At 42.0% G+C, this 12109-nt stretch overlaps 1 non-coding gene across 1 annotated transcript; it reads right to left on the bottom strand.

Moving 5' to 3' along the window:
- Positions 1 to 481: 481 nt before the first annotated feature.
- LOC130970876 (small nucleolar RNA R71) lies at positions 482 to 589 on the bottom strand. Its single transcript, XR_009082123.1, has one exon. It is a non-coding gene; the product is annotated as a small nucleolar RNA R71 (small nucleolar RNA).
- Positions 590 to 12109: the final 11520 nt, after the last annotated feature.

The raw sequence follows: 12109 nt of genomic DNA, 5'->3' as shown, positions 1-12109 counted from the left end.
TGAAGCGAAAGCTAAGAGAAGCTAAGGCCCAACTCTCTGTAGAGGACTTAACAGAAATCTTCAAAGAAGAAGAACACATGGCAGCCGAAAACAACAACATGCCAACAATGCAAGGAAGGTGCTGGGTGACTTTACTGCACCTACTCCCGACTTCTATGGGAGAAGCATCTCTATCCCTGCCATTGGAGCAAACAACTTTGAGCTTAAGCCTCAATTAGTTTCTCTAATGCAACAGAATTGCAAGTTCCATGGACTTCCATTGGAAGATCCTCATCAGTTCTTAGCTGAATTCTTACAAATCTGTGGCACTGTCAAGACTAATGGGGTTGACCCTGAGGTCTACAGACTTATGCTATTCCCTTTTGCTGTAAGAGACAGAGCTAGGACATGGTTGGACTCACAACCTAAAGAAAGCCTGGACTCATGGGAAAAGCTAGTCAATGCCTTCTTGGCAAAGTTCTTTCCACCTCAAAAATTGAGTAAGCTTAGAGTGGAAGTCCAAACCTTCAGACAGAAGGATGGAGAATCCCTCTATGAAGCTTGGGAAAGATACAAACAATTAATTAGAAAATGTCCTTCTGACATGCTTTCTGAATGGAGCATCATAGGTATTTTCTATGATGGTCTCTCTGAACTATCCAAGATGTCTTTGGATAGCTCTGCTGCAGGATCTCTTCATTTGAAGAAGACGCCTGCAGAAGCTCAAGAGCTGATTGAAATGGTTGCAAATAACCAATTCATGTACACTTCTGAAAGGAATCCTGTGAACAATGGGACTAATCAGAAGAAAGGAGTTCTTGAGATTGATACTCTGAATGCCATTCTGGCTCAGAACAAGATATTGACTCAGCAAGTCAATTTGATTTCTCAAAGTCTGTCTGGAATGCAAAATGCACCAAGCAGTACTAAGGATACTTCATCTGAAGAAGAAGCCTATGATCCTGAGAACCCTTCAATGGAAGAGGTGAATTACCTAGGAGAACCCTACGGAAACACCTATAATTCTTCATAGAGAAATCATCCAAATTTCTCATGGAAGGATCAACAGAGACCTCAACAAGGTTTCAACAACGATAATGGTGGAAGAAACAGGTTTAGCAATGGCAAACCTTTTCCATCATCTTCTCAGCAACAGACAGAGAATTCTAAGCAGAACCACTCTAACTTAGCAACCATGGTCTCTGATCTAATCAAAACCACTCAAAGTTTCATGACTGAAACAAGGTCCTCCATTAGGAATTTGGAGGCACAAGTGGGACAGCTGAGCAAGAAAATTACTGAACTCCCTCCTAGTACTCTTCCAAGCAATACAGAAGAAAATCCAAAAGGAGAGTGCAAGGCCATCAACATGGCCGAATTTGGAGAGGAAGGAGAGGAGGTGAACGCCACTGAGGAAGACCTCAATGGGCATGCACTAGCCTCCAATGAGTTCCCCAATGAGGAACCATGGGAATCTGAGGCTCAAAATGAGACCATAGAGATTCCATTGGACTTACTTCTGCCTTTCATGAGCTCTGATGAGTATTCCTCCTCTGAAGAGGATGAGTATGTCACTGAAGAGCAAGTTGCTAAATACCTTGGAGTAATCGTGAAGCTAAATGACAAGTTATTTGGAAATGAGACTTGGGAGAATGAACCTCCTTTGCTCACCAAAGAACTGGATGACTTGTCTAGGCAGAAATTACCTCAAAAGAGACAAGACCCTGGGAAGTTTTCACTACCTTGTACCATAGGCACCATGACCTTCAAGAAAGCTCTGTGTGACCTAGGGTCAAGTGTAAACCTCATGCCTCTCTCTATAATGGAGAAGCTAGGGATCTCTGAGGTACAAGCTGCGAGAATCTCACTAGAGATGGCAGACAATTCAAGAAAACAAGCTTATGGACTTGTAGAGGATGTTCTGGTGAAAATTGAAGACCATTACATCCCTGCTGATTTCATAGTCCTAGAGACTGGGAAGTGCATGGATGAATCTATCATCCTTGGCAGACCCTTCCTAGCCACAGCAAAGGCTGTGATTGATGTTGATGGAGGTGAACTGATCATTCAAGTGAATGAAGAATCCTTTGTGTTTAAGGCTCAAGGATATCCCTCTGTCACCATGGAGAGGAAGCATGAAGAGCTTCTCTCAAATCAGAGTCAAACAGAGCCCCCACAGTCAAACTCTAAGTTTGGTGTTGGGAGGCCACAACCAAACTCTAAGTTTGGTGTTGAACCCCCACATTCAAACTCTAAGTTTGGTGTTGGGAGGTTCCAACATTGCTCTGAGCATCTGTGAGGCTCCATGAGAGCCCTCTGTCAAGCTACTGACATTAAAGAAGCGCTTGTTGGGAGGCAACCCAATGTTATATTTTATATATTTTCCTTTGTTATTTTATTTTATTTTGTAGGTTGATGATCATGAGAAGTCACAAAATCAATTAAAAAAGCAAAAACAGAATGAAAAACAGGAAGAAAAATAGCACACCCTGGAGGAAGAACCTACTGGCGTTTAAACGCCAGTAAGGCTAGCAGGTGGGCGTTTAACGCCTAGTCTGGCACCATTCTGGGCGTTTAACGCCAGAAAGGGGCACCAGACTGGCGTTAAACGCCAGGAAAGGGCAAGAACCTGGCGTTAAACGCCAGAAATGGGCACCAGCCCGGCGTTTAACGCCAGAATTGGCTCAAAACGCATTTTTGCATGCCATTTGGTGCAAGGATGACTTTTCCTTGACACCTCAGGATCTGTGGACCCCACCAACCCCACCACTCTCTCTCTTCTTCACCCATTTACCAATCACCTCAACACCTCTTCCCCAAAAACCCTTCCTCACCCCTTCATTTTCACACACCCTAAACACCACTTCTCTCCCCTCTTTGGCCGAACACAAAGCCATTCCCTTCTTCCTCATTTCTTCTCCTTCTACTCTCTTCTTTCTTCTTTTGCTCGAGGACGAGCAAACCTTTTAAGTTTGGTGTGGTAAAAGCAGTGCTTTTTGTTTTTCCATAACCATTTATGGCATCCAAGGCCGGAGAAACCTCTAGAAAGAGGAAAGGGAAGGCAAAAGCTTCTACCTCCGAGTCATGGGAGATGGAGAGATTCATCTCAAGGGTGCATCAAGACCACTTCTATGAAGTTGTGGCCTTGAAGAAGGTGATCCCCGAGGTCCCTTTCAAACTCAAAAAGGGTCAACTTTGATCAAAGGTTTGACCAAGTCCTCACAGACATTTGTGAAGAGGGCACTCAATGGAAGAGAAACTCAAGAGGGAAGCCAGTTCAACTGAGAAGGCATGACCTCAAGCCCATCACTAAGAAAAGGATGGAGCAAACAAGAGACCCCTCTCATCATGAGATCCCTGAGATGCCTCAAGGGATGCACTTTCCTCCACAAGACTATTGGGAGCAAATTAACACCTCCCTAGGAGAATTGAGTTCCAACATGGGACAACTAAGGGTGGAGCACCAAGAACATTCCATCCTCCTCCATGAAATTAGAGAAGATCAAAGAATCATGAGAGAGGAGCAACAAAGACAAGGAAGAGACATTGAGGAGCTCAAGCACTCCATAAGACCTTCAAGAGGAAGAACAAGCTGCCATCACTGAGGTGGACCCGTTCTTTAATCTCCTTGTTCTTTATTTTTCTGTTTTTCGAAAATTTATGCTTATGTTTGTCCATGTTTGTGTCTTATGATCATTAGTGTCTTAGTGTCTATGCCTTAAAGTTATGAATGTCCTATGAATCCATCACCTTTCTTAAATGAAAACTGTTTTTATTACAAAAGAACAAGAAGTACAGGATTTCGAATTCATCTTTAAAACTAGCTTAATTAGTTTGATGTGGTGACAATACTTTTTGTTTTCTGAATGTATGCTTGAACAGTGCATATGTCTTTTGAATTTGTTGTTCATGAATGTTAAAATTGTTGGCTCTTGAAAGAATGATGAAAAAGGAGACATGTTACTGAGGATCTGAAAAATCATAAAAATGATTCTTGAAGCAAGAAAAAGCAGTGAATACAAAAAAAAAAGAGAAGGAGAAAAACGAAAAAGAAAAAAAGGGAGAAAGAAAAAGAAAAGAAAAAGAAATAAATAAAGTTGTGATCCAAGGCAAAAAGAGTGTGCTTAAGAACCCTGGACACCTCTAATTGGGGACTTTAGCAAAGCTGAGTCACAATCTGAAAAGGTTCACCCAATTATGTATCTGTGGCATGTATGTATCCGGTGGTAATACTGGAAGACAGAGTGCTTTGGGCCACGGCCAAGACTCAATAAGTAGCTGTGTTCAAGAATCATCATACTTAACTAGGAGAATCAATAACACTATCTGGATTCTGAGTTCCTAAAGAAGCCAATCATTCTGAATTTCAAAGGATAAAGTGAGATGCCAAAACTGTTCGGAGGCAAAAAGCCACTAGTCCCGCTCATCTAATTTGGAGCTAAGTTTCATTGATAATTTGGAGTCTATAGTATATTCTCTTCTTTTTATCTTATATGATTTTCAGTTGCTTGGGGACAAGCAACAATTTAAGTTTGGTGTTGTGATGAGCGGATAATTTGTACGCTTTTTGGCATTGTTTTTAGTATGTTTTTAGTATATTTGGTTTAGTTTTTAGTATATTTTTATTAGTTTTTAGTTAAAATTCACTTTTCTGGACTTTACTATGAGTTTGTGTGTTTTTCTGTGATTTCAGGTATTTTCTGGCTGAAATTGAGGGACCTGAGCAAAAATCTGATTCAGAGACTGAAAAGGACTGTAGATGTTGTTGGATTCTGACCTCCCTGCACTCGAAGTAGATTTTCTGGAGCTACAGAAGCCCAATTGGCGCGCTCTCAACGGCGTTGGAAAGTAGACATCCTGGGCTTTCCAGCAATATATGATAGTCCATACTTTGCCCAAGATTTGATGGCCCAAACCGGCGTTCAAAGTCACCTTCAGAAATTCCAGCGTTAAACGCCGGAATTGGCACCAAAATGGGAGTTAAACGCCCAAACTGGCACAAAAGCTGGCGTTTAACTCCAAGAAGAGTCTCTACACGAAAATGCTTCATTGCTCAGCCCAAGCACACACCAAGTGGGCCCGGAAGTGGATTTTTTTGTCATTTACTCATCTCTGTAAACCTTAAGCTACTAGTTCCCTATAAATAGGACCTTTTACTATTGTGTTATCATCTTTTGATCACTTTAGATCTCTAGATCATCTTTTGATCATGTTTTTATGATTGAACCCTCTTTGGGAGGCTGGCCATTCGGCCATGCCTAGACCTTGTTCTTATGTATTTTCAACGGTGGAGTTTCTACACACCATAGATTAAGGTGTGGAGCTCTACTGTACCTCGAGTATTAATGCAATTACTATTGTTCTTCTATTCAATTCCGCTTGTTCTTGTTCCAAGATATCACTTGTTCTTCAACTTGATGAATGTGATGATCCGTGACACTCATCATCATTCTCACCTATGAACTTGTGCCTGAAAACCACCTCCGTTCTACCTTAGATTGGGTGAATATCTCTTGGATTCCTGATACACGATGCATGGTTGATCGCCTGACAACCGAGTGCTCGCCTGACAACCGAGCCAGCCATTCCGTGAGATCAGAGTCTTCGTGGTATAGGCAAGAACTGATGGCGGCATTCAAGAGAATCCGGAAGGTCTAACCTTGTCTGTGGTATTCTGAGTAGGATTCAATGATTGAATGACTGTGACGTGCTTCAAACTTCTGAAGGCAGGGCGTTAGTGACAGACGCAAAAGAATCACTGGATTCTATTTCGGCCTGATCGAGAACCGACAGATGGATAGCCGTGCCGTGACAGGGTGCGTTGAACAATTCCACTGAGAGGATGGGAGGTAGCCACTGACAACGGTGAAACCCTTGCATAAGCTTGCCATGGAAAGGAGTAAGAAGGATTGGATGAAGACAGTAGGAAAGCAGAGAGACGGAAGGGACACAGCATCTTCATGCGCTTATCTGAAATTTCCACCAATGAATTACATAAGTATTTCTATCTTTATCTTTATGTTTTATTCGTATATCATTCATAACCATTTGAGTCTGCCTGACTAAGATTTACAAGGTGACCATAGCTTGCTTCATACCAACAATCTCCGTGGGATCGACCCTTACTCGCGTAAGGTTTATTACTTGGACGACCCAGTGCACTTGCTGGTTAGTTGTGCGGAGTTGTGATGAAGAGTTGAGATTGCAATGAGCGTACCATGTTGATGGCGCCATTGATGATCACAATTTCGTGCACCATTGATACATCGGGATTTGGTTGTATACCGAGTAAGCATCCATGAAGAAGAGGTACTTATATCCCGAGGAAGCGTCGACAAGCATGTCTATATTCGGGAGTGGACAGGGATCTTTTGGGCAGGCTTTGTTGAGGTCGGTGTAATCAGTGCACATTCGCCACTTTTCATTTGACTTTTTGACCAGTACGACATTAGCCAGCCATAATGGGTACCTTACCTCACTTATGAACCCTGCCTCTAACAAGGCCTGTACCTCTTCCTCTACAGCTTGCGATCTCTCTGGGCCAAGCTTCCTTCGTTTCTGTTGTACTGGCCGAGATTTAGGGTATACTGCCAGTTTATGGCACATTAGTCCGGGATCGATGCCAGGCATGTCCGCGGCCTTCCATGCAAAGAGGTAAGAATTATATTTTAGGAGCTTTGTTAGTAGCTCCTTTAGGTATCCTTTTAGATTCGCCCCTATGTTTGTTGTTTTGTCTTGAGTGTCTTCGATTTAAACTTCTTCGGTCTCACCTTCCGGTTGAGGGCAGAGTTCTTCGCGAGCTCGGATTTCCCCGAGTTCTATAGTATTGGTTTCTTTTCCTCTGGGATTGCCTTTAAGGTTCAGACTTTCGTTGTAACAGTGTCGCACGAGTTTTTGGTCTCCCTTTATGGAGGCGATCCCTTCTGGAGTTGGGAACTTGATGCATAAGTGTGGAGTGGAGACCACCGCGGTGAGCTGATTTAGTGTTGTCTGACCTATGAGGGCGTTGTATGCGGAGCTCACGTCGACTACAATGTAGTCTATGCTCAACGTTCTAGACCATGTTCCTTTTCCAAATGTTGTATGTAGTGGGATGTACCCAAGTGGCTGGATTAGGGCGTCTCTGAGCCCGAATAAGCTATTTGGATATGCTCTGAGCTCTTTCTCTTGTAGGCCGAGCTTGTCGAAGGCGGATTTGAACAGGATATCCGCGGAGGTTCCTTGGTCTACCAATGTTCGGTAGAGATTGGCATTGGCGAGTATGATGGTAATGACCAAGGGGTCATCATGCCCCGTTATGCTGCCTGCGACATCCTCTTGAGTGAAGGTAATAGTGGGGAGGTCGGGTGACCTGTCCCCTTCTCCGACATGATACACCTCTTTAAAGTGTCTTTTACGGGATGACTTAGAGATCCATCCTCCTGTGAATCCTCCATTTATCATGTGGACATGTCTCTCACGGGTGTGATGGGGATGTTCAACTCGTCCGACCTCTTCATCCCTTCTTCTCTTTTTTTTTTCATCCGCTTTATTGGCTAAGAACCGATCTAGTCTCCCTTCTCGTGCCAATTTTTGGATGATATTCTTCAGGTTGTAGCACTCATTGGTAGAATGCCCGTAGATTCGGTAGTATTCACAATACTCTGTCCGACTTCTGCCTCTCTTGTGTTTAATCGGGCGAGGGGATGGGATCTTCTCAGTGTTGCATATCTCTCGGTAAACATCCACAAGGGACACTCGAAGGGGAGTGTAGTTGTGGTACTTTCTGGGTTTCTCAGTAGGTTAGTCTTCTTTTTTCCTAAAATCTTTATCCTTGTCTCGAGGTGGGTAGGAGAATTCGGTTTTTGAGGTTTCTCCTAATTGGAAGTTCTCATCCATATTGATGTACTTTTCTGTCCGTTCTTGTACCTCATTCAGAGATGTTGGGTATTTTTTAGATATGGAGTGGCTAAAGGGTCCTTCCCATAGACCGTTGATGAGTCCCATAATTGCTGCTTTTGTAGAAAGGTTCTGTATGTCAAGTCATGCTTTATTGAATCTTTCTATGTAACTGCGAAGACTTTTCCGATCTCCTTGTTTGATCCCTAGCAGGCTTGGAGCGTGCTTGGTTTTGTCCTTCTGAATGGAGAATCTAGCTAAGAATTTCTTGGCGAGGTCATCGAAGCTTGTGATCGACCTTGGCAGCAGGCTGTCGAACTACTTTATTACCGTCTTGGTCAAGGTGGTCAGAAAGGCTTTGCAACGGGTCACGTCTGTAGCATCTGTGAGGTACATCCGGCTCCTAAAGTTGCTGAGGTGATGACTTGGGTCGGATGTACCATCGTATGGGGTCATGTCTGGGGCTTTAAAGTCTTTTGGGACTTTAGCCTTCATGATTTCTTTCGTGAATGGGTCTTGGTCCTTGTGGGGGCTATCTTCACGGTTGGACCGAGCGGTTCTAACTTTGAGGTCAACTTCGAGCTTTAAGAGTTTCTCTTCCAGCTCTCAACGTCGTCTTGTTTCTCTCCGAAGATCTCGCTCGGCTTCGCGCTTACATTCGGCTTCTTGTTCGAGATGTTTGAGGCAATCCTGCTGTTCACGAATGGCATCTAAACTTTCTATGTTCTGAGTCTGTTTGTCTCCCTTGGATTGGTGTGTGTCCTTTGGGGAGTTTGGTGTGGCATTCGCGTTCTTAAATGGCATTCCTTCTTCTAATCCCGAGTTGAGGTCGTTGGCAGGGTTGTTTGCCATAGTGATGGGGTGATTTTCAGGTCCCCGACAACGGTGCCAATGTTCCGGTGGTTACCTGAAACGATGAGGTCGATCTCGGATGAGATCTTCTGGTATGGTCGGAGTTGCCGTGTCTGACTTATTGGAGCTTGAGGTGCTGCTATCTTTGATCACCGAAGGGGGATGGTACCTGCAAGAGACTCCGAAGCTTAAGTCAGCACGGGCTTTAAGCAGGTTTTTTGTAGAATTGGAGTATGAATTATACCTGGGTGTTCTAGTGTATTTATAGTACTGTTGGGTGATCTTCCTTTGAGAAAAGTAGTTATCTTATCTTATCTTTTGTTGGTGAGATCACTTATCTTTTGGTCAGCCGCCTTCAGGTGGGCTGTGTTCCTCTGCTTTGGGCCTGTTTTGGGCCTCTATAGCGATTTGGCCGAGCTCTTTAGGAACCATATAGCTCGTTAAAAGAGGTCGGTCATTCGTCCAACCGGGACTATATAGCTCGGTCTAGGGTATGAACACTAGGGTCCCCTAGGAATCTCTTTGTATCCAAGTAAGGAGCTTGGCCCCAAGTATCCTAAAAGAAGTCTACCACACTCCTCTCGAGATCATCTAACTCGTCCACTTTTTGCCTAAGGGTGATGAGTGTATGTTGCCAATATAAGGGAAAATGAGGCTCTTGATTTTCACCTAAAAAGAAAGGCCGGACTCCCTCAAAACCCCGGACCTTAAAAAGGTGGTTCTTAAAGTCGTGAAAAGAATCATAAAAAATGGCAAAAACCTTCCGACCTTGAACAGCTCAGAAGGATATCCAACCGGACTTCTTTGTGGAACTCTAGGGTTTGGTCAAAACAAAAAGGTAGAAGAATACATTTAGAGAAGGTCGGACATCTAACTCCTGACATAGGAGCTGGTATATCTTCAAAAAGTCCCAAGAATTAGGGTGCAGTTGAGTAGGGAAAAGGTTGTTGGACCACAACACATTGATCTCGAAATCGGTAAAAGAAAATCAGACACCTAGCCTAGTAAAGAAACAGTCATAGGCATAAAAGAAAGGTCACTCAGATTCCTTTAAAGGGGGGAAACACACCCCCTCTTATGGATCGAGCGCTACTAATTCATAGTTCCTCTCATCTTCCCTATTCTCACATAAGCTATGGTGTCTACAAAATCCCTCACAATACTCTCTATTAGTTACAAGAACACAAGAAAGGACAGTGGTGTCTACCCAATTTCGGAGACTATAAGGAACTTTGGTTGACATAATTGTAAGAACAGATCGTGACATAAAAGCTACACCAACAAATAAAATAACAACAAATGTCACTACAAACAACTAAGAGGACCGATCATAGAAATTGGGTTCAACCCGAGCTACTTTGATAAAAACAAAAACATATATTCGTTACCACAAAGAATACCAACGAATCCAGAAATGGCACCCCTTTTCTAGACTAAGAAAAACGACGCCATTCAGGGGTAACACACACATAGTAGCAACAAAATCAAGACAGTTATGAATTCCATAATTCGAATCAAACAACAATCTTTATAGAAATCAGATTGAGGCCCTAGCATTTCCACCAAGGAGCGTCCAAAGTTTTTGAAAAAACAAAACAATAAAGGAACTAGCCAATGAAGATAGGAACGGTTCTTCTTAAGGAATAGTTTTTCATAAAATTTAACACACATTAATGCAGCAGCGTTCGAACTATTCGAACTAGAAAGCAGAAAAAAACCAACCTCGATGAAGATGCAAAAACAAGGGTGGGCATGTCAATCAGTAGAAGCACAAACGTTCCTCTCCGAACACCACAAGACAGCTCCAGAAGAAACAAGATGGAGAAATCTTGGAATCAAGGGTACAGAGGAAGCAAGAAATTGAAAGAAAAGTAGAAGAAGTCTTTCACAATATGAAGGAAATGATTTCAAACTAAAGAAAGGAGAAAAGGGATAAGGGAAAAACGCCTTATATAAGGGGAACAATAGCAGGGCAGCCGTTACACTCCTTACCAAAATGTTTGTGAACCCTAAGATAAACTGCCGACCTGAAAGATAGCAACGTTCAAAATTTTGAAATACATTGAAAACCCGACCTGAAAGCTAGAGGATCTATGATTCTTGAGCTCGACTTCTTGGAAAGCTCAAACTCAAGTAGGGGCACTGTTCATATCTTGGCCCAAAGTTTGAAGCCAAGCCCACTAAAGAATAAAAGGCCCAACCCATAAGGGTTGGTCTTCACTTACTCGACCTCTTTAAAGAGGTCGGATAACGTTGAGAGAGCCTAGCTCTGCTTGCCTAAAGCAAGTAACTGTCTCCACGAATCTCTCCACTATCTCTATCTTCCCTAAAAGACAGACCTCAACAAACTCCCAAGATAAAAGGGAATGATTATCCGTCAATAAAGATGGAACTACCGCAACAAAGGTGGTTATCAAATCTACTATAAATACACTGACACCCCTCAGGTATTATTTACGTTATAATCTACTAAAAACCTGCCTAAAGCCTTTGCTAAATTAGACATCGGAGTCTCTTGCAGGTAATACCCCCACCTCCTCGCGAAAAACTTGGATGGCGGTACCTTAGAACCAATAACAAGTCAGTCGCTACCACTAAAGGAACATGAAGCTCACGTTCAGGCCCAAATCAATATTTCAGGTAACCCTCGAAACAATTACCTTATTAGTTCTCTCCCATTTGTCTTTGATCGGTTCATTCTAGTGTGACCACACTAATTTAATTATAAAGCTATTTTCAATTTTGAAACAATAAGCATATATTTTTCTTCTTGATTTTTTGTTCTCTATTAATATTCTATCCCATATAACATAACTAATCTAAATGGCCTACTATGATAAATTTAACCTTATACATAGGATTTTATTATAAATAAATAATTTAATTATTTTATTTAGAAAAACATGTAATTTATGGTATATTTACTAATTTATAACATATTGATTTATCTCATTTACAATGTAAACAAAAAAATTATGAATATATCTTATTTGGTAAATTCTAGCCTACCCTTTCTATAATAACATGTAATTTACCCTCTGTGACATGTCATCTTTTATTTGGTTGCTATGTTAACTATGGTTAAATTATTGGTAATTAAATTATAGCCCAAAGTGGGTGATTATGTAATTAAATACCTCCAAATTTAATTTCAATGCCATCCAGAAATCCCATATCATCATCACCATCACCATCATCATCATCATCATCATTATTTTCATTTTCTTTTTCGTCTTCCCCTTCTACACTATCATCATAAAAAGCCATTATAATCGATTTCACGTTCTTAAATTTTAAGATTTTCTGAATTTCGCAAACGTAAACTTAGTCTCACCTGGGCTAGGTTCACAAAACAAAAGCAGTTTTTATAACTAAACACAAAGAACACAAAATACAGAAC

The sequence above is a fragment of the Arachis stenosperma genome, chromosome 3, assembly GCF_014773155.1.
Source record: "Arachis stenosperma cultivar V10309 chromosome 3, arast.V10309.gnm1.PFL2, whole genome shotgun sequence".
Taxonomy (NCBI): Eukaryota; Viridiplantae; Streptophyta; class Magnoliopsida; order Fabales; family Fabaceae; genus Arachis; species Arachis stenosperma.
The sequence above is the reverse complement of the archived record's forward strand: the minus strand, read 5'-3'. Positions and strand labels throughout refer to the sequence as shown.